Source organism: Mastomys coucha, unplaced genomic scaffold, assembly GCF_008632895.1.
Source record: "Mastomys coucha isolate ucsf_1 unplaced genomic scaffold, UCSF_Mcou_1 pScaffold15, whole genome shotgun sequence".
Classification (NCBI taxonomy): domain Eukaryota; kingdom Metazoa; phylum Chordata; class Mammalia; order Rodentia; family Muridae; genus Mastomys; species Mastomys coucha.
In genome coordinates, this window is record NW_022196897.1 from 54648200 (window position 1) to 54672162 (window position 23963).

Below are 23963 nucleotides of genomic sequence, written 5' to 3' on the forward strand. Positions count from 1 at the left end.
GCAGAGGCAGGCAGATTTCTGAGTTCAGGGCCAGCCTGGTCTACAGAGTGAGTTCCAGGACAGCCAGGGCTATGAGAAACCCTGCCTTGAAAAACCAAAACCAAATAATTAAAAATAAAAAATAAAAAACATAAATGCTTTAAAGTAGTTTTGTTGCACTTTTTGACTCTTTTATAGTAGCATTTAGTTTAAAATCCCATGTATTTATTTATTTTAAAAATATTTTATTGCTTTTTCAAATGTTTGGTAGAACCTTGGATACAAGTATGTTCATTAGCAGAGGTTTGCACAAGGCCAGGATCATTTGCGTCCCTGCCTCCCACCTCATGTCTCCAGGTTCAGTACCATGGGAGAGCGGGTCCACTCAATACATCGTTCTTTCACCCCCACCCCAAGACTTTTGAACAGGTATCTCTGGATAGAACCGTTCTCCAATTAGTGTATCTTCCCATTTGATAAAAACCTTCAGCTGACCGTATAAGGACACACTCAGAGACCCTCACTTTTACATTAGGTAATGAAGACTGAATCATTCAAGCCACCCAGGTAAAGGTACATTGGGTATCATGGTGGAGTCACACTTGTTGTATCACACTGCATTCAAATAGTTTTCTGTGGCTGTGACTGCCATGATGATGTGTCTCTGGTGTTTCCTATACACCTTCTTTAGTTTGTTCCAGGATCATTGTCTTCAGTAATGTAGATTAACAGACTCCATCACCCCATTCTCATATTTCAGGACCACGATTGTGGTGGGATGGAAATTCCTGATGTGGGAGAAGCATCCAACGCTGACTTTGCAGTTTCACCATCTTAGTTGCTCCTGATTTCATGTACAGGGCAATCACTTGACATGGGCTCTGCCTTCCATAGGGTTTCCATTCCTGTGAAGAAGCACCATGACCAAGGCAACTCTTATAAAGGACAACATTTAATTGTGATTACTTTATAGGTTCTACGGTTCCGTTCATTCTCATCATGGTAGGAAGCAGGGCAGTGTCCAGGCAGGCATGGTGCTGGAGAAGCTGAGAGTACTACATTTTGTTCTGAAAGCAAACAGGAGAAAGACTGGTTTCCAGGCAGCTCAGAGGGGTGTCTCAAAGCCCACCCCCACAATGACATACTTCCTATAACATAGCCACATCTACTCCAACATGCCATACCTCCTAATAGTGCCACTCATTCCCTGGGACAAACATATCCAAACCACCACAGTCTCTTCCTGGAAAGACGAGCACTTGGTAATTTATATTTAAGGTCCGTAGTGAAGAAAACACTGAGAGACTAAATCAAGTACAAGAGAAAATGAGGCAATCAAGAGACAGAAGAATGATGAAATATTTGAGTCTGCTGCCAGAATGACTGAGCATAGTGCTTAGCAGTATACTTTCTAAGTAGAAGGATCTTACCATAGATTGATAAGATATTATAAAATCATACATAAACCAATGAATCATTTGTGTAGATGATTCTATGTGTCACACATTTCTTTGTACTGTTATATCATGAGGTGTTAGGAATTTCTTAGTTCCATTTTCATTTTAAGGAATCACAGTTCGATATGTGATTTCTTAGTGTCTGAACCACAAATTCTGCAGGAGAACATGACTGCCTTTCTCAACCTTTATCATGACAGCATCATGCATATCTGCCTTGTCATTTCCCCTTCCTCCCTTGCCTTGATCTCACTATTAGGTTGTATTACTAAGGGGAAGTACAAACAGCCCATGGAAAGAAGTGTGGAAAGTCAGTTTCTGAGCCTACAAACCAGCAGAGCTCCTAGCTGACCTCCCACTGGGCACATAGTACATGCTTCTCAGTCGTGGGAATAATCCCTCTTGAAAGGAGACACCCCATTCCCCCAAGGAAACACCTAAGCCGGTGGAGCAAAGGGCTCTCTATTCAACCTTGCCAGATTCTAGATTCACAAGCAGGACAGAGAGTTTTGGTGTTTAGACCACTACATTTTTGAGATGGTTTAATATGCAGCAGTAAGTAACAGATACATACTTTCCATTTAATTCGTGGTCACTTGTTTACAGTATTTTATAGTTTCATTGTACCAAAGTTTACAAGCCCAGCTGTTGGAAACATCCCCCTGGGACCTCTGATGACCAGGAAGAAAAACCTGTCAGGGATACCATGTTTCAAAGAATGAGGCTAAGGCCTCTTGTGGGCCCCAGTATAAGTACTAAGAGGCCCCAACCCTGCTTCTTTAGCACAAGCACCTCGTGATGCCATTTCTGCAATTATTCTTAGTACTTATCATTCTTTTTATCTATTTACTGTTCCTTTTCTTTCTTCCTTTCTTAATTAAACTGATATTTCGTAACCTGGCAAAATCTAGTAGAAGCCCACTTAATATCCAAAAATTAAATGTTATCAATAATATTAAGTAAAGGCTGTTCATAAAATCAAATAAAATGTATGTTACAGTCCCTCTTTCAAGGTAAAAATAAAAGTAACCTAAAGCCTCGAGCAAAAATAAGTAATTCTACAGCTATTCCCCAGTCTTGGTCTCAATTCTGTATAATACAGTGATTCTTAGAAGGATGAACAAAATACTCACAGGAGGAAATATGGAGACAAAGTGTAGCTCAGAGACTGAAGGAAAGGTCATCCAGAGACTGCCCCACCTGGGGATCCATCCCATATATAGCCACCAAACTCAGACACTATTGTGGATGCCAAGAAGTACATGCTGACAGGAGCCTGATATAGCTGTCTCCTAAGAGGCTCTGCCAGAGCCTGACAAATACAGAGGCGGATGCTCTCAGCCAACCATTGGATTGAGTGCAGGGGTCCCTGATGGAAGAGTTGGAGAAAGGACTGAAGGAGCTGAGGGGGGTTGCAGCCCCATGAAGGGAGCAGCAGTGTCAACAGGCCAGACTGTGCTCCCTCCCAGAGCTCCTGGTGTTTGGGCCACCAACCAAAGAATACACGTGGAGGGACCCATGATGCTGGCCACATATGTGGCAGAGGATGGCCTTGTTGGACATCAGTGAGAGGAGAGGCTGGTAGGCCTGAGGGTGTTCGATGCCCCAGTGTAGGGGAATGCCAGGGCGAGAAGATAGGAGTGGGTAGTTGGGTGGGGGAGCACCCTCATAGTGGAAGGGGGAGGAGGGATGGGCTAGGGAGCTTCCAAAGGGGAGACCTGGAAAGGGGAAAACATTTGAAATGTAAATAAAGAAAATATCCAATAAAAAAAGCTTAATAAAAGTTTAACACAAATATAAAAAAAATTGTCATAAAATCAAAAATAAAATAATAGACAAATATTTTCCAAAAAGGTAGCAATGGCTTCCTTGGATGCAAAAACAATGATGGCAGTCCCCCAAAATTTCTCCATACAGGTTAGATTAAAAACAAAGGGGGTCCAGAATTTACAGAAACTACAGCATCAGCAGTATAACCTCACGTTTGCCCTCTTATGAAGCCATATTGTCTCACATATGTCTAAAAAAAAATACTAACTTTGTAACCACAGTACTGCTGCCCAACCTCACCAAACATTGGTGGTCAAAAAAATAAAGAAAAAATTATGCTTGTTGTAAAACTTTTATGTCTAAAGTTGTGTACTTCCCTTTTTTGTTCTAAATCTGTATTACTCTGTGTCACAAAATAATGTTAACACACACAAAAAAAAATTAAATTAAATTAAAAAGCAATTACCTACTCCCATATACATTTTGTAACCCAACTTCCTTGTATAATTTCATAAAAAACTGGGGCTAAGTCAAATCTAGGTAAGCACCCTAACTCCCATGCCAACAACGACAACATAAAAACAGCCTGTCAGTGCTGTATCTCAATTGTGTGTTTTCTTCTTCGCCTACCAGGTATTCCTAGTCTTTAACAGCCCCCAACTCTTGTCAAGGCTAAACCCCCCAGCACCCAGCATGAATCTCACTGGACTAAAACGATGATGAGTTCCTTTCTGCAGTGTGTGTCAGGGTACTCAGTTTCTGGCCCTTGCTATCTTCTAGAGGCAGCCCATGTTGCTCTTCTTGTGCCTTTGAAAACTGGAGTGATGGCATGGGACTCCTCCCACACATCACTCAGGACTGCTCCTACATCTCCCTCACTTTGCTAACTCATTTCCCTCCTTCACATGGAAGGCCACATGCTTAGCAGCGTGAATCCTGCCATAATATTTCTTCTCCCTGGACATAGAAGCTAAACTTTACTACAGGTCCTGGAGTTTAGGATGTGGACATGTTTGTGGAAACAGTCTTATCCCGCAACAACTAGAACCAACTATATCTGTATTATAGTTGACATTACTTTTCAGGACACGATAGCTCTCTTTGTACCCAGACTCTATTTTTACATTTTCACATCTTCAGAATTTGTTACATTGATGAATTTTCTCATCATCCCACACTCTGTCCCTGCTCTCCACTACAGCTCACTAAGATAAAACTGCTTTCTTTTCTTCCGTTGCTACATTGTAGCTAATCCAGTCAAACCAAATACAATAAAAGACACAGCCCAGAGCCATAGTTTATGAAATTAGTCAGGAGACAGAATGAATATACCTAACAAGAACAATGCAAAGTCGGCCATTGGTTGCTCTGGTGGATGACAGTAAGTATCAGGTAAGCCTCTCTCCATCACCCATGGCTCTGGAGAAAGTGAGGTATGCCATTGTTGTTTGTAGAATGCGAGGTGTCCTGTATCCAGCTTAGCTGCCTTGCAAATGAAGTGCTCATTGCTGCCCCTTGCTTCGCATGCTTTTCTCCCTCACCGGGATCTACAAGAGGGAGAGAGAGGGAGATTTATCCCCAGACCAGTAAGAAAAATGCCACCACCTTCCTCTATCCTCCAATGAAGGTGGAAAAGGGAGTTTCCCCTTTAGTTATATGTACATAAAGAAAACTATTTATGTAACTGTGATTTTGGAGAATCTTGTAAATTTCAGGGGTCTGAGACATTGGGACAAACTTCTTCTATTACCATTTTTCACTTCTGCCCTTCCCCCCTTCTCCAACCCCCCCCCCCAGATCTTTTTTTGGCCCAGTAGTCCAAAAAGTAGAGGTTGTTCCTAATCAAAAGGGCAAAGGGCAAAGAACCTGGTAATGTGTGCTTAGAAACAAAATAAAAGGGCGTCCATGCGCGAGAAGCCTGCCCCAGCAGGAGAGCAGCGTTTTGCCAAAGGCAGGGAGAATAACAAACCAGGTGCCATCCAGAGTCTACAGGAAAGCTTCAGCCTTTCCAAGGAAAATTAAAAAACGAATAACCAGATTAGACATTCTGAGTTCTGCTCCCTGTGGACTTCTGTTGAATTCTGGATGAGGTGAGAAAGAGGGAGGCGGGAAGCTTGGCTCACACAGTAGACAAACAGCCACAGGTGTGCCATAAGCCTTATTTCTAACAGAGCCTTAGGGCTCTGGGAGTCCCGTTGCTTTTGAGTATGCTGAAACTGTGTTAATATTTGTACAGTTAGATAGATTCCGTTCTGATAGAAAATTCGAGTAGGGCAAAAGGATGAATAATTTTCAAATTTTAGAGCAAGCCATAGCCTCAAATAGCACCAAAGGCACAGGGATCCCTGACATCATGACGCTTCACAGAGCAGCTGGCGGCCACACACTATGTGGTGGTAAGTGATTTTCACATATCATATCAACTTAGTTAAGCCTCGCAGCAAGAAAAAAGTACGTTTTCCTCATTTCCTAGAATACAAACCTGGCTCAGGAGTCCAGAAGGATTCAGCTGCCATCCTAGCTCTGTAATATGGTAAGATCCAGTTAGTTCACTTAGGAAAGGAGAAAAATGTGTCCACCATTTCTCTGATTAAATAAGGTGATATGCAAAACTTCTCATCACAGCACAACCATAACTATAGAATATGCTCTGTAATGACAAATGATTGCATGTATATTTGTGTATACCTAATATGTGTGTGTTAAATATAAAGTATATGTTATATGTGCTTAAGAAACAAAGTAAAGGGGCATCCATGTCAGGAGCTAGCCTCAGCCCTAGAGCAGCATGTTTCCAAATATATATGTAATGTGTTTTCTAGTAAGAAGAGCTGATTCTACAAGCCAGCTATGGCAGAAAAAAAAAATGTATTTATTAGAATAAAGGGAAATATGCTAATGGGGGTTTATATATTCTAAAGAAAATAGTTTATCCCTCCCCCAGGTACTAAGAGTAGACTTGGTGTTCAAACAAAACCAACATTAGTTGTTAGAAATTTTATTAATTATAACAGAAAAATAACTTGCATTGTGTTCTTTAATGAGTTTGACTTGCTTACAGTTTATGGCTTGGATACTTCGAGTCTTAGAGTAGACCCACTAGGGTATTAGAACAGTGAAATTTCTGATTAGAGAGAACCCAAGGGAAAGTTGAATTGGATTTTTTTTTAAGATGAAGAAAGCAAGGCTTATAAGGGGTCAAATTCCTGCCTAAAGTCTAACACCACCACGGAGAGAGTAACTGGGCTGAGGCAGTTTCTGTAAAGGGGTTTCCCTGCCTGCCTCTTGGGGCATGCTGTGCTTCTTGGAGTCTTATTTGGACTCCTCCTCATAGGCAAGTCTGACCAGTTGGCTACAGAAGTAACATGTTAAAAATAATGTAGCATTCACCATACCTGAGTTTCAAGTGCATCTCTGGTTTCCATTTGTTTTAGGAACTTGAAGTGTCTTTTTGTTGACATTTTAAGTCTATTTAACTTGATCATCATTTCTTCTCTTTCTCCTTTATCCCACACCAGATCAAATTAGCCAGCTAACTCCTGATAAATGTTCTGTTTGAATCTGTCACTCTGGTCCAAGCTGCAACATCTTTTGACTTAAGTCAGTAGCCTCACACCTGCTCTCCTCACTTCATCTTGTCTCTAAGGACAATGAACTCTTTTAATGAATCTGTGCAGAGAATCCCAGTGTTTCCCACAGGATTTAGAATAATATCCAGGTGACTTGCCCTGAGTACGGTGCCCTGTGTGATGTGGTCCCTGTGTCCCTCATTAAAGTCACCTTTGACTTATCTCCCCCTTGGCCCTGCTCTCTGCACACTTCGCCTGTATTCTGTTCCTTGAATGCTTCTAGTTCATATCCCTTCCTAGAGCCTTAAGCGGTAATTCCACTTGGAATATTATCCTACCAGTGACTCCCAAATCAAATGGGATCTTGTCAGTCATCACTCAACTTATATGTCACCTCCTCCGAGACACTTTTTCAAACCACCTAGTCTGTACAAGGCCCCCAGTCAGATGCTTTGAAATCACTGTCTTATTTTCATGGTCACATGTAATACCTCCAGGTTTTATTTCCTTTAACCTATGAAAGAAATTCCAGCCCCAGTATCATACATTGATAGAGGTGACAGAAGTGGTCCTCCGAGTTGAGGAAAACATGTTAAGACTGACATGAGAAACGTGCCTGCTATACCAACTATGATTTTGATTTAAGGGTGAATGTTATGTTGCCCTTACATATTTTTCCCAAAGCAGAAATTAAGTTATAATTTCCAAATAGCAGGATATCCACAGTCTCATAAGCACAAGCAGTAAGGGATAATTTCCACCATTCCTTTAGGTGCGTAATGTCCATTTATTAGTCTTAGTTTGTTCAGCTTATTTTTATGGTTATGATTTCCATCCCCCACCCTTTAAACCTTCCAGAAGGATTTCTTTTCTGAGTAACTGAGCGTTCAATGTGTATTCATTCTCAAATATCAATCCAAGCCTCTTAAAAGGTGGAAATTGCCACCTCTCTATAACTTCTGTTTTTCTCTATGTGAAAGGCCCTAAAGCTTCAGGATGAATAACCACAGTGGCTGCCTGATAACTTCTAAAAGACAAATCCATATGTGAGAAGTCCTGGAAGAAGAAAGGAGAACAAAAATAATGTGCACTCCAGTGAGTGTACCTGCCTGCAAGGGGCATTACACACAACACCTTGAGCTTCCCAGCAGGCAGGCATGTCTCCCTCACAGCCAGACACCAGTCTGGGGAGAGCAAGGTCAGGATTGCCTCTAAGAAGCCCAATCCCCAGCTGTCCCATGCTTGAAATGAATCTCACTACTTCAGACTTAACATCCTCTCCCTCCCCTCCTTTTTCTCCTCCCCATTCCCTAATTTGTTCACCATATTGAACTAAATCTCTAGCAAATTGGATTACCCTGTGCTTCCTTGGGTGAGCTTGGACATGGGGCGAAACTCTTCTCCTCATCTAAATAACGACATGAGTTCCATTGCCAGTGAACTCTGAGCCATGAGGAAGACTGCCTGGAGTGAGGAAAGGGGTTCCCTGCGTCCGACTCAGGAAAAAGCATTTTCTCCTCTCTAACAGCAGAGATTGGGAATCAGTATCTTTGGAGTTACTTTTTGCTTTCATGGGTGGATTTAGTTTCTCTGCTATCAGACAAAAAGCTCAGACAGAAAAGCCAGTGACACTTAGGAGTGGAAATGCCCATTTCAGAATAGCTGATGAGTGCTCACTGGAGAAGTTCATACGAGCTTTGGAGATGCACAAGTGACAATTACTGTTGCTTGCTATCAGGAGGGAGCTGTGAATATTTGTTCTCAGAATATTAGTAAACAACGCAGGGTCAGTTGTACTGTCTACTGCTGATTTCTAAAGACTAGGACCAAATCATTTCACAGCTCATTAAATGATTACAAGTTCAACAATAAGTATGGTATAAGAACACATACAAACTCCGGGATGGATATGTGAACAATGACCATGTTAAAGTTTTTTTACAGAGGGGAAAGTTATTTGAAATGGGAGATGCAAATTCATTAAAATGGTAGTTACTTGATAAAATGCATAAAGATAGAGTATGTTTGGAAAATATGTGCAGAAACACATAATTCTACCATCCTTCCAAACCTATTGTTTGTTTTATATCTTAAGTGTGTGTCCACACGTATATACTTTATGTAGTTGATATGTAGAAATTCTGTTTTGACTTTTACAGCTTAATTATAGAAAATATTCTCCATTGTTGTCATAATTATCCTCATGATTATGCATTTTCCTTTGCAACAAAACATCCTATCAAAATATTAAATTATGAGAAAGAGATCTTGCTGTATTATCCAGGCTAATGTAAAACTTCTGGGCATTAGTAATCTCACCTCAGTTTCTCCAGTTGCTGAGATGGCGAGTACATGCCAACACTCCAGTTCTGCTAGCATAATTTATTTACTGTCCTCGCTAGTGAGTGATATTTCATTTTCTTTCTATATTAAAGTCAGTATCTGAAATGGACATTTTTAATTAGGATTCTCTACCCTTCATTTGGTTTCTATATTAAGGTAACTGTACAAAAATAGGATTCTTAAGTCTATGCCTGAATATTTTTATAATTCTTGGTATTCTTTGGCCAATTTATTATTCAAGGTCATAATTAATTCTTTTCCAGTTATAGATGAGGATATTAGATTCACCAAAGTTTCAAAATTCTCATCAAAGTATATATATCTTTTCTGCCATATGAAGGAAAAAGTGTTTTTCCTCCTGTGTTTATTTTCATTTCTGTGATTATTGGTGAGATTGTTCTAACATCGTAGGGAATTGTCATGTCTCCTTTTTTTATTGCCTAATATAGTCTTGCCAATGACTTTTTCTGTTCTAGGCCTTTTCATTATAAAATCAGGTAAAGGTATATGTGTGGAATTGCAGAGGGGACCTATTTGTTTGCATTGTGGAAAAAGCAAAATATGAAACCACAAAGCACATGGGACAGGTCACATGCGACAGGTCACAAGAGGAGGAGGAGCTTCCTCAATCAGACCTAAGGATCTTTTGTTGTGAGCACTATGTCAGATCTATCCTTATTTTCCATGACAGAGATGGCATAAACATGCATTAGTCTTTCTACATATGTTAAATGTGTTCTTAATAAACATTGTCTTACAACATCAATACTGATCCTTGCAGTCAGTTGGATTTTGGTGTGAGAGAGAAAAATGCTACCTTCCATGGCCTGTTGCTTACTCTGTGGCTGAGATCCTTATACCAAAAGAGATTAGCCAAAGCCTGGCAGATATATTCACTCACTGTAAGCTCTGTGTGATATGCAGCCTTCAGAAAGGAGAGCCCAAAGAAACGACATCATTGTGCTATTTTGTGACCAGTCATGGATAGAGAATATAGGGTACAATCTGTTGCTAACAGGCTGGGGTGGCTAGGAAACCTATTTCCTCAGAGGCTTCAAGACTTTCCTTCTAGATACAAGATCAGACAGCAGCACTTAAGGATTCCCAGGAAAGAAGAGAAGCGCAGAGAGAGAGAGAGAGGTATTTCAAGATTTTCGAGAGAGAACAAGGGTGGGAGATCAGAGAATCCCACTGAGGGCCAGTGTGTAATTTGGGCAATAGGATGCTCTGAAACCCATCAATGGCACACGAGGAACTCTCGTTTACAAGTTAGGAGTGTTATACTACCAGGTAAATATTTAATTAATATTTCTCTTCAGAAGTCCCTAAATGGCAAAATGGGTTTTTGTTTTCTTGGTTTTAAGGTTTGATGTACGCTGTCTTTACGTCCTTAGTATTTTTCTGTAAAGGGAATGTTATAGAGATGCCTATGTAAGCTGACATGTCAATCACCTGGCTGCCTCACCTCTGCCATGGCAAAAAAAATCTGTACAGAGGAGACTGTCCTCTATTCATAGTTGGATGATATGACATGGTACCACACTCAGAACTGCCAATGAACACTCGCTTTAGAATAACAATAAAGGGATAAGTGGTGAACATGTCATCAATCCCAGCATTTAGGAGGCAGAAACAGATAGAGCTCTGTGAGTTCAAAGCTATCCTGGTCTACATAGCAACTTCCAAGACAGCCAGGGCTACATAGAAAGACACAGTCTCAAAGAGAGAGTGAGAGAGCGAGAGAGAGGAAAAAGAGAGCAATACTACAACAGAATATTAGCAGAGACATAGAATTTTCAAGACATACATAAAATGGATTTCAGTTTAGAGTTCAACAGAAAGAAGATGACTAAATACTTGCATAGATACCAAGGAAGGAGTCTAGGGAAAGAACATGACAGCCCTGTTGATTCATGGCTTCACTCTGCCAGTGAGTCATCCAGTTACAAATGTAGTGCAGCTGAGGCCAAGCTTAGTTTTTAGAGATGATACACAGAACTGTGACATTACTCAAAGTCCTTCAAAGAGAAACTTTACCATTCTTGTCAAAACCATTAAATATTTGTCTTAAGATTTTGAGTGAAGAATTTATATGGGTTTTTTTTTTTTTTGAAAAGCAGATCCCTTCCCTTGGTGCATGAAAATGCAGTATATTACTGTATGCAGTGTGGTTTGTTTGGTACTCTGGGAGAATAAACCTGGAGCTCCAGCAGGTTCTGCAGGTGCTCTACCACTGAGCTGTGGCTCTAGATTACTGTCCTAGAAATTGCCCTAAGTAAGAAAACATCTCCTACTTGAAAAATGTCCTGAAATCCTCAGTGTGAGCCATCGCTCACTCTCTCTTGCTCTCTCTCTCTCACTCTCTCACTCTGTCTCTCTGGCAGAAAATGTCATGGAGATGTTATTCATCATTGAAAGTATGCTCTGCTGCAGACAATTTAGTTTATGGGCCACAGCAAATACATAGTTACAGACAATTTATTTAATGCATCTAGGAAGATTTGGTGTAGAACTGCAGCTTGTACTTGTAGTAAGAGGAGCTGAGGACCGTGGATGAGAATTTCGCAGGCTTCATCCTGAGATGTGAGCCTTTGTCCATCGTGTTCCCGTTGCTTGTAATTGTGTCCTGTTATGGAGGGCTCTCTTCATACACTGCACAAGGGCAGAAGCAGACAATACTATCACCCAGAGTTCTTTCCCCATCAGAGAAAATCGTGTGTGCTTTAGGAGAGCCAGAAGAGTGCCATGGTTTCTGGACGCTCAACATGTGAGAGCAAGAACCCAATGCGAGAGTGAAAAAAGGAAATGCACAGAACAAGAAAGGTCCAACTCTGTGGAGAAGAAAGCCAGGTCTGGATCAGTAGGCTCACTGTGGCTGACCCATCTGAGGGACTAACAGCTGCCTCAGGCTCCAGGCCCATGCTGGCCACTAAGCAGCAGAGGCCGTCCACCCTGATAAGACCAGTCCTGCAGTGGATAAACCCTGTGCAATGGGAAAGTAAAGGTTAAAAGAGGCAGGGACAGGCATCTCCCTGTTGGAGAAATCATCTTCAGGGGAAGGCTCATTTGCCAGCAACCTTGTCCTAATGATCAATCTTATGTTTGAATTCATTTCCATTGTTACCTTTCCAAGAATCTCCCCGTTGGCTAAAGTGCTGTCTCAATTGCTTTTGTTCTCAGAGAGTCTGTTTTGTGTAAAGAGGATAGAGGAGTCAGCTAATTAGTTTTCTAAAGTGATAATTGTGGAGCCTGTTGCTGTTTACTTAGGATCTGTGTCTAATGATCACAGCCTTCCATCCGGGCTGTCTCAACGCACTGCAGTATAAATATAAATTCCATTTGTAGTCAAGCATTTCCTTCTCAGATCCGGTACACTTAATGAATCTATGCATATGTTAGAGACTGACTGATTTTTCCTTCTCTTGATTCGATGTCAGAAGACTCTGAGTTATATGAATAACTAAGTCCTCAAATAAAACAAAGAGTCTAAAACTACCCCAGGAGAAACTCTTAATATCTTTGACCTGACAATGACCACAGTTTTCAGCATTCCAGATGTACTGAATAAGTAGAGAATATCAGATATTCAAAACTCCACATTCCTTTTAATTATCTTTTAATGATCTTTCTGTGTCATTTAATGTAGATTTCAGTTTTTAATAATCACAGAGTTCGGTGACTCCTACAAGCCCATGGTGTTGTGGAGCTTGAATTTTGAATGGTAATTGGTTATTTAAAATGCAATAGTCGGGGAGCCAAGTGGAAGCTGATGACAGTTTGGAGTTCCCCTGTCCTGGTTTGTGATGCTTAAGGGTAGAGTCATTCAGGGTTTCACAATACCAAGTAGTAAATGCTGAAATTCCTTAATCATATAGTATGGGGTTTCCTGAGGCAGAGAAACAGCAACGTTGAGTTTATGTCAGAAGGATGACTATTTCTACTCTATGTCTCTCCAAGACAGTCTGACAAAGTTTGATGATTTTTTTTTATTATTTAAAGAGATGGAAATGTTAAATATCTTAACTTGATTATCGATCATTAAATACATGCAGCAAATTGACACACCACAAATATGTACAATTAAAAGAGTAATATATTTCTATGATTGAAGAAAAACAAGTACTTAATGAGTCAAAATTATTTAATTGAAAAAAAACTAAGTTCTTTACTGACAAAAATTCTACTCTTGCTTGAAATGTGGAAATCCTCAATGAAGGCAATCCTGAAGTCCTTTGCAGAGAGCTACTGGCCTGATAGCAGCATTCATTGTTCTGTGACGACCTGCTCTACCTTAGTGAAGTACTTTTAAACTTCCTAGCAAATATAGTTTATAATGTACCCCCAGTTAACTGTAACACAGAAAGAGACATATTAGACAAAACAAAAAATTTCCAGAACTCATATGGAAAACCTGCTCTTTCTAGGTCTTACTGAGTGCAGGTTAGAGTTACTGATTATGGTGACAACTACTTACACTGTTTAGTTTAAGGTGAAAACTAAACTAGGAACTATATCAGTTGCTCAGGATCTCAAATACTGTTTCTCTTTTTCATTTAAGCAAATCCAATAATATATGTGCTTTTAAAAATTCTGTTATTCAAAACTACAAATAAGTCATTAGCTACAAATCATCAATGTTTTATTTATTTTAGTATTTCATTTGAGAGCATTACTGGTCTAGTTCGCGTTTTACAGATTTATCTTGGAGTTTGTCTCAATTAGCTTACTGTCTTACTGTTTCTAGAAAATCACACTCTGATGAAATACCAAGAGATATTTTTACACTTTATACACCTAACCGATGGAATTTCAACCAGCAACCGAGAGATAATATTTCAAAATGTAGTATTTCACACCAGTGCCAGTAGAGGATCTTCTCTGCATTTGTCTCCATTCTTACTCACTCAATTCAATAATGTGTGTGTGCACTCCACTTTCCATGGTCCTTGGATTACTGTAGACGCTGAACTGAATGAAAGTGAATGGTGTGGCTCCCATTGGTATTGATTGCCTGTCAAGTTTTACTCAAAGCTCAAATCCAGTGTAAGATGGAGGGATTTGGAACTCTGAAAAGTAGGCATTAGATTCCTGTTTGGTCAGCCCAAGCCACACCAAATAAATAATCTGAAAACCTGGGAAATATTAGCCCCTAGAGCTCCCAGACAACGTAATATCTGTGATATCAGAAAACAAATTTTTTGTTAGATTTCACTATGTTATTAAATGTCTCATTACTTATTCAGAGAGATTTGCATTCATAATCCTCAGTAATAGTAATTTTTGAGTCTGAACACTTTACATTCAATTTGAAAACCTCACGGCCCATTTTTTGTATGCAAGCTATGCTTTTATTAATACTTAGCACATTAAAATGAATCTGAGAAAGTTAGAACCATTAGTTTTAAATAACTTAAGACTGTATTAATTGATTTATTTTCAAATAAATAGCATATTTTAAAGGAGAAGTAATAACATTGTCCAATACAATTGAGAGAGAAGATGACTTCCGTATTTCTGCAAATATCTTTACCAGATAGAAGGCAACTGGACTCTCACACACACTTTTGCAGTCTATTACAATGGTTGAGGTTCAAGAAGAAATGCAGACCAGAGGTAGGCAATATAACTAAAGAAGTTAGAACGTTATAGATTCCTACGAGGTGTCAGAGACCCACAGGAGTCCAACGATCCCACTTTGGAAATTAACACAAAGCTTTGTTCTACCTAGTTGCTGAAGATGAAGACCACCGTAGAGTCTCAATTTCATTATGCAGAAGTAACCCTGAGAATCTCTCTGCCTGAGGAATGTCAAAGCTACTTAAGAAAGCACTAGCTTTTGCAGAATGATTTCCTTATATTAAATACTAGTCCAATGCCTATCTGTCTAAGGGAAGGTATTTTTATCCCCTAATGTTATCCTTTATTATAATATACTGACCCTTAGACACTCCAGATTTTATAAAACACTGTATTCTCTCTTCTAGAAGTGAAGCTTCTCTCTTCTCTTCTGGAAGCTTAGGAAAAAACTGCCAAATATAGCCATTTGGAAGCTTATTTTTCTATCAATTCCTGGCCGTGGTAACTCAGCAGGTTCTTAATGCTGCCCTGGTTCACGCTAAACATGGTTCGTGGTAATCAGGCCTTTTTTAGTGCAATGGCAAGAGGGTGTGTGTGTGTGTGTGTGTATGATTTGTGTGTATGATTTGTGTGTGTGTATGTGTGTATGTATGTTGTGTGTGTATGTTTTGTGTGTATGTATGTGTGTATGTATGTTGTGTGTGTGTGTATAGGTGTATGTGTGTGTTTGTGTGTGTGTGTGCATGTGCGTGTGTATTTGTGTGTTTGTGTTTTGCTGGTGGGTTTGGGATAAGTTCTCAGTATGTACTTCCACAATTCTTTTTTCTTTGAGGATAAATTTTCTCTTCTCATAGTCCATGAGGTTATTTTATATTAAATACTTCATATTATTTTCTCCCTTATAGTGAAAATTCTCAGATTTTTTAGCTCAACCCTTTCTTTTTCTGATGAACATAAATGAAGAGAGAAAGAATGACTTTCTCAACACTATGCAAAAATATGGAAAAATTGATATTTTTTGAACATTTTGCACCAGTATGGTTAGACAGTATAATAAGCTAGACCAATAGGGATTTAAGAAAATGTAGCTAGGATGCTCATCCACAGTCATAACTTCACCTAGTAAGTATCACACTTGGACCAGGTAGTCTTCAACTTCAACAGCATAGCAGTATTGAAAGAAATAGAGACCTTGCTGAGAAAACTGTAAGTAGATTCTGGATCCCACCCCTAAGTCAAACCAACTAGAATGTCAGTAGGCTTTGGTCTATGTAAAGGAGAACTAAGTCAGAACAGTTCTGTCCAAGTATGTTATTCCTGATCTGTAACTGTAAATATTAAATGTAAAAAATCTTACCCTAATATTGAAGGTCAAATCTGTGTTAATAGATTTTAGTTGTGTAGGACACCAGAAACATCAGTTGGCTAATCTCCCATTGACTTCTTTTCAGGAAAGAAGAAATGGGTTTCCATGGACCTATCAGTGATAATCATCACAGGTAATCATTTTTCAACCTTCCAAGCCAGCTTAGTCTGTCTTGCTTCCAAGTATGTAGACAATCTTTATGAGTCTTGCACAATTATTTCTCAAATCTGTCCCTATCCTTTGTGTTCAAAGATGCTATGTTTCAGGTTAACATCAGTACCCTTCCTTCATCTCCTTCTTTAAAGTAGCTTTGTCTTTATCAAGAATCCACTCACCTACTTTAGCTTCCACTGATTCCTGCTTGAGACAGCAATGTCCAAGACTGATCTTATGGGGTAATAGTAAGCATGATCAAAAGATAACTGGAAAAACATGCCCTGCCCCAAAATATTATCTTTTCTTAGATGTACAATGTGGCAAAACTCCTATTTGGGAATGTAACACATAAAACCAGTTATGGCTAAATTTACATAGTAAAGATACTAGATATACCTATGTTGTCTAACAGTTACTACATCTTCATAAGATATAAATTATTATGCCCAACTAGTAGTTAATATAACAAAAGTTCAAACACATAACATAAATAAGATACAGTACCAGCCATCTCATATTTTAGTCTGCCTGCATCTACTATACATAAGGCCCTCTCCCTGTCAGAATAGTGTCTAGAGGTACCTAGGGCATCTTAAAGTTCATTGTTTAAGTTCATTAGTTTACATGTAAGCAGTGTTTGGCATTGCTTAAGCACCCTTTCACTTCTAAATTGTGTGTTCATTCATGCTTGGCCAAGGGTAGGGCAAATCCATATGCTTTGCAGGGTGCTTGATGGAGTGCAGAGGTAAGGCTGTGTCGTGAGCAACCTCTAACCCTGTCTTTCCTGCCAGGTAACAGAAAATTAAATCACTGTGATTTACTCCAGGCCAGTTCATGGACCAGGACAAGGCACCTTGACTTATTAGTTTTCTTTTTTAGCTTAAAGATACCACTAACACCACAATGCCCTATAGCGTGAACAAAGGAATGTTTTCAAGTGATGGATATAAGGTTTGTCCTTAGTGAGTGATACACATGTTACATCCATCATCGGCTTTTCTTGACACTTTTAAAACTCATTTTCTAGTTTGACCTAACCTTCAATGTTTTCTAATTTCAAATCTCTAGGATTTAGGTAACTAACCCTGAGCTAAATACTTCCTTGACCATTCAGCGGCTTAATAACGCAGGATAATCACTTTTTGTCAAGGTCTTTACTTAAACAACATTGTTTTTCATATTAGGTACAGGAAGTGGTTACAGGAATTAGAAAGAATATAGATCTTGGAGAGGAATATATTTTTAACCTATTATAGCCTAATCTTTATTCTGTGGAAATTTATGTCAAACTATGTGCAAAATTCATTTACTCCTACCCTGGCATCTTCCAAATCTCAACCTACCTCAACATCAATCAATGCCCATGTAGGCCTCACCTAAAGTCCCATCTGTCTTTGTCTGAAGAGTCTAAGGTGATTTAGATTCATCTCAACCACCAACACCCTGTGTGTAGGAGATGTTGAGTATGATCAACTTGGTAAGAGTCCTCTCTTGTTGCTTTTCATGACATACAGTCCTTATCCATGTACCTCTAGATACCTCTGTACCTTTAGGGGATTAATTTGACTGTAAAATGGTGAAACTTTTAACATCTCCTTTTCAGGTCCTCGTACTTTTAGTTCATTGTCTGCCTGTTGAGAGATAAAGTATTTCCAATAGATGTTTTTTCAGTGCACAAGTACATTGAGCAATAATATGACAGTAGAATATACAAACTTAAATGAAAAATTCATTGTACAATTGGGACATTTCAAACAACTAGGGAACAAAGAGATAAACATAAACCTTTCCTATTACACCACAACTACATTTTCTCACTCAAACAAAATCTTATGTTACAACTGACTCATCTGCTTAGTGACTGCTGAGTTTTTTAGAGATTGGTTGGAAGATAGTTATTAATTTCAGAGTCCCTATAAAAAATGGAGCTAGCAAAGTAGCCCAGCGAATAAAGTGCGTACCTCCAAGCCTAAGACCTTGAGTTCGATTCCAGGAATGCATATGGTAGAAGATAATTGACTCCTCCAGGTGGTTGTCCTCTGGCCTTCCCATATGTACCATAGCATGTGCCTGAGTACACACACACACTCACAAATAAACAAATGTATTTTACTTAATTTAAAAAAAAAACACAATCCTTTGCATATTTGTCTTAAGAGATTATATAACATCCATATAAGTGCTCCTTCTTTTCTAATGCCATTTTAATGTCTGCACACATCTGCTCATGTTGTATATTAATTACTACTGCCTTTCTGCTTGATTTTGTTACATTTCTATTACTATGATAAAACCCCATAGCCAAGACACCTTCTAGCCTTCCAGCTTTCTAGCCTTCCGGGGCTTATTTGAACACATGGTTCCAGAGGGGTAAGAGTCCATTCTCCCCATGGCAAAGAAGTGTCCAGCAGGCAGACATGGGTGAGTGCAAAACAACAATCTGAAAGCTCACATTTAAAATCTCAAGGAGGAAACAGAGAACAACGTGAGAATGATACACGGCTTTGAAAGCTCACGGCCTGCCCCACTGATGTCCTCCAGTAAGGCCACACCTCCTAAGTCTTCCCAATAGCCACCAACTGGGGACCAAGATTTTTTTCACTGTATTCCACTCCTGGACATTGAAGTGATTTCCAGTATTTGTCACGTTGGAGTTTGTAAGCTAGACCCATATACTGAACTACACTTCAGACGTTTTACCAAGTGTTCAACTTTGAAATGGCATACATACAAGAAACATTATATATACAAAGCAGGATGTACTTATTTATTTATATATTTATAATAATGTACATAATATATATGAATAACTAAATAAAAAGAGACCATGAACTTTAGAAAGATCAAGAAGGCTACATGAGAGGGATAGGAGGAAGGAAAGAAGAAAATAATATAATTATAACTTCAAAATTAAAAATATTATTCACACTAATATTTAAACTCTTGGTTTCAGATTTGCTTTCATCTTAGCCTTTATTATCACTTTTACATGTAAAAGCATTGATTTTCAAGAATTTAAAGCAATTCATTATCAATCATAAATACTTTATGTACATAGCTGATTGTTGAATACATTACAGTGCACAAGAATGACCCAAGGAAGAATATTCTGCCCAAGTGATTTGTGGGGCAAGTTGAAACTAGGAAGAAAACCCAGACCATAAAAGAGGATCAGTCAAAGCCTGCCCACTTCAAGGGAGAGCTGAACATCACTAGGAGGGCAGCTGGTTGAATAGGCAGTTGGGCAGAGGTTCTAGCAGGACTGATGGGGGATGGTGGAAGATGGGCATTGTCTGATTCTTAGTTATACAGCTAATCATCATACAAAATCTGGTGTCATTCCCATTACCCCTCTTCTACAATGTAAGGGCAGGTATCTTGAAGATGCATAAGAAAATACCAAGGAAGGCAAGGAAGGGGAGAAGACAGCAAGAAATGGAGCCATTATGCCATCCTCTGGGGAGAAGGTGGTAGTCTAGAAGTGTATCCAGGGTTACACCTCACCAAGATGTGGGGTAAGACCTACTGCTTAGAGAAACTTGTGTATTCTGTGCATGTCTTCCTACTCCTGTTATTTAAGATTCCTATTTAAATATTCAATAGGTGAAATCTTGCTTTATTCTTTAACAAAATGCCCTGTCAACTTTTGTCATTTGACACATGAGTACATGGCTATAATCTCAGCACAAGGAAGGCTAAGGCAAGTAGGAAGATGAAGCAAGTTTGAGACTAGCCTAGACCACAGACAGATATTCTATCTGAAAAAAGTTAAAAAAAAAAAAAGCAAGTCTTTTATCAGTCACTTTTCTTCATCACTACATTCTTCCAGCCTTTCTCCTCTTTGTACTGCTAGGATCTCTTCTCTGTTTCCTTTCTGTCCATGTGGACACAGAAGTAAATAATGTGCAGAGGTAGCATGTCCCAAATCCCCAGACAAGGACCAAAATAGCTGAAGGGCATTATGTTGACCCACAAAGCTCTAAATGTGGCACTCTGTAAACATTTGTGCATTCGTCCTCCAATGGCACTCATTCTGCTTCATAGATAGAATCCGCAGTATGTGGGTTTGTGTGTGTGTGTGTGTGTGTGTGTAAGAGAGAGAGAGAGAGAGAGAGAGAGAGAGAGAGGAGAGAGAAAGAGATGGAGAAAGAGAGAGACAGAGAGAGATAAAGTATCATGCCCCCCTTGCTGACCTGCAGTGCCTAGAAGGGTGCTCCGAAGGCATTGTCCCAAAAGGAATAAAGCAACCATTATCTCTTTATATAAGCTCAAAATAGAAGTGCCCTTTGCAATACTGCTTGACATTGGAAAGCTCCTGCCTGTTTTCTAACTGACTGTAACCACTGGCTCACTCATCAGAATATGGCTCTCTAGGTTTCTCTGAGTCCTTTGCTCACACACAGCCAGCTATGTCTTTTTAAGGTTGGATCGCATTTCATTTTCTTGTTTGTTTTAAACTAAATTTAGTACTGTGTGTCTCAGTTCTTAATGGTGTCTGTAACAACTCCCAAATTAGAAAGCTCTTCAAACTTCACCAGCAACGTGTTGTTCCTTTGCTTTTTTCAAATCATCTCACAGTGTTAACATAATAACTAATATTTGCACAGTGCCTTGCAGTTTACAAAATACTTTCCAACTTATCATCTCTAAAAAAGGAGACACTATTAGGAACTCTGTTCCAGAGCAGATAAAAGACCTTCGGCTTCAGATGAGGAGGCATGTAAATGGTCCAGGAGTTGCCTGGCACCTACTTGGGCCCTGGGTTCAGTTCTTAGTATCCCTTTCTTCCACAAAAAGGTTAGATGGTTTGTGTTTGTCAAAGGCTGTGTTGATACAGTTTTTAAATTAAAGCTGATCATCTATCTCCAGACAACTCAGAGTTCATAACACAGTACTGCCTTCTGTTTTGTCCCCCTGTCCATGAATGATAAGTATAATGGTTATTATTTAACAAGACATAAAACACAGTTTAGTAGTTTAAAAAACAAAAAAGAAAATGTTTTGGAAAGCCAAACATATGTTTTTGTCAACATGAGATCAAGATACAAAAATCAGAACCATGAACTTTTACAGATATTAATAACCAACATTTATTATTTATAATGTACCACACAGTCCATACAAAGTATTGTCCAAAGATTCTGCTACAGTTAGTGTAATAATGAATCTATGAAAGTAGTATCCACATCATCCTTATTTTCTAAGTAAGAAACTTAGTTGTAAGAAGCCATGCAACTCACTTGAATTCAAAGCGGTGTGATGAGTCCTTGAACCCAGTACACATGAATTCTATGCACCTACCCTTAGCTCCTTAGATGTTGAGATAAGAAGGCTGGCTCTATGCTCAAATTTCAGTTGTAACTTCAGCTTTCCATTATGCATAGCATTGACGGGAAATATTTTTACTCTATTTAATTTAGTTTTCTTTTTAGTAAAGTGATAAAGCATGTTCCAAGCATCAGTGCTCAGTAAGTAATTAACAGATTTCTGAGAGCATTCTAGTGACACTGACTCATAGTGTGTGGTTTTGTCTATACCACTTTAAGTTCCCAGTGAGTTGCATGCACGCACCTACCCAGGATGCATGTGTGCATCAAAGCATCAGAATCAGTTCCCTACACTGATGGCCCTTCATCTCTTTATTTCTGGGATATGTACTGAGTACCTGCTTTGTGTATCATGCTTTGTTTCTCTATTCACTTGGTTTATCGAAGCCCCCCACCCACCCTTGGCATCCAATGCTATCCAGATATATTTCCATCTTCGCTGTACTAAAACAACTGTATCCATATATGAAGGCAGACCTGCTATTTCTATCTTGGTCTTATTGCTGTTTCAAATGAAGTTGTATAGCATAAATACTCTATGTTGTCCTGGTATCTTTTCATTCAAAATGTTCAAAGTTGTATATTTTATAGGAGTCTTTCAGCATGTTATTATTACATGCATTGAAAAATATCAGTTTTCACTACAATCACCTCCCACCTACACTACATTATTTTAAATTAAAGACCTCCCATAAAGGGCAACTCTTTTTCTGGGTCCATCTTCTTTCCTGCTGATAGACTGGATCATGGACCAGTCCCTCCAGCACAGGGTAGCCATGCTTGATGGTTCTCTCCATATGGGATTTGGTTTTAGATACCTTGCCAGCTTCAAGGATTCATTGTCCTTCTCTAAGATTTTAACTTTCTCTTTTTCTCAGACCTTAAAGTTAATCAGACAAACTTTTACTCTGCTATTGATCTACAGTGGTTTGGTAAAACACTTCTGTGAGACCTCTTAGAAAAGGCAGCATTTTATGTACAATATTGTTGCTTAAATTGCATTTCTCTGTGATTATGGCCACGAACCAAAACACTATGTTCAATGTCAAGCCCAAAACCATTGCAATAAAACAAATTTGAAATTCCTTTAATTGGAGCAAACATTTTATGATCTGAATATTTCTGTAAACCCAGGCCATACAACCAGTGCAGCCAAAATTAGAATAAATCAACAGGCATAAAATTATAAATTAGACATGTGGATGAGCTTTATTGCTATTGTAAAATATTATGGTCAGTCTTTCCATCAAAATTTCCTTATTTTGAGGCACTACGTTAAAAATACGGAAAGAGTTGTGAGTGGCACTGAGCAATTAGGAGTTGAACCTATTTGGTTTCATGGTGCTCACTCCAAATAATCACAGCCTTAAACTTTTAGCAGATGGCTGGAATTAAGTCCTGGTAAGCTTTTTCGATAGGGATGGAGCCAACATATATTATGTAGACCATTGGCAAAGATTTAACTTCACCTGGAAATAAGTTACTAGATGAAAACTGTGTATCCGAGAATGATGTGTCTATGACATTGGCACAATAACTGCTTCCCTAGCTAAATCTTAAGAGGCTCTACATAGAACTAAAGCCTTGGTTAGTTTAGTGGTAAACTTATTGCCCAATAAGAGAGGAATGCAGCAATGTATTACTTTCAATGTAGTACTTTGTGTAGGGAGAACATAAATCTCCGTGGGAGAAGTGACTCATTTGTATGGTACTGGTGCTTTGTTGGCTTGTAAGGAAAAATCTTTCGTACATCAATGTTGATGATAATTGTATTATGGTGTTCATCGCTGTCCTTAAATAATCGAGAGAAACAAGTTAAGGGAGGAAGGATAATGGTTTTAGAGATTTTAGTGCAGGGTCAATTGACTACTGTTTCTGGGTCATGGTGACACAGAACATCACACAGAATGTAGCACATGTCAGAGCAAATATGTTCATCTCTGATAGCCAGGAAGCAGGCAGGAAGGTTAAGAAGGGTTCAAGTAAGATATACCCTTCAAATTTCTCCCTCTTCCTTTCCTCTCTCTGTCTCTCTGTCTCTCTCTGTCTCTGTCTCTCTCTCTCTCTCTCTCTCTCTCTCTCTCTCTCTCTCTCTCTCACACACACACACACACACACACACACACACACAAATCCACAGAGAGAGTTACTCCCACTACCTATCTTCCACAGTTTCTACTCCCCCCAACAGTCTATCCCAAGTCTAACTCCATCCAAGGATTGCACCATTGATTAAGTACTGTTCTCCTGATCTGATAATCTCTAAAACAGGCTCACAGACACACACTCAGAGGTGTGCTCCATTAATCTCCTAGGCATTCCTCTCTCCAGTCCAATTTATCATCAAGATTAAGTATCAAAATAATGAAATGGAAGGGAAAAGAACAGGCAACATTCTTTTTGAGGCTTATAAAATTGT

At 39.1% G+C, this 23963-nt stretch overlaps 1 protein-coding gene across 3 annotated transcripts in view; it reads left to right on the forward strand.

Moving 5' to 3' along the window:
* B3galt1 (beta-1,3-galactosyltransferase 1) overlaps nucleotides 1-23963 on the forward strand; it is a 548275-nt gene that overhangs the window by 392761 nt on the left and 131551 nt on the right. Inside the window, exons 1-2 of one of the 3 annotated variants that reach the window (XM_031370495.1) lie at nucleotides 4492-4598; nucleotides 16147-16194. The exons of 1 other annotated variant lie outside the window; for it this stretch is intronic. The gene's annotated coding sequence lies outside the window, so the exon portion shown is untranslated. Of the gene's footprint in view, nucleotides 1-4491; nucleotides 4599-16146; nucleotides 16195-23963 lie in introns of those variants that run through there. One more of the 3 variants, XM_031370493.1, reaches the window with a different exon arrangement.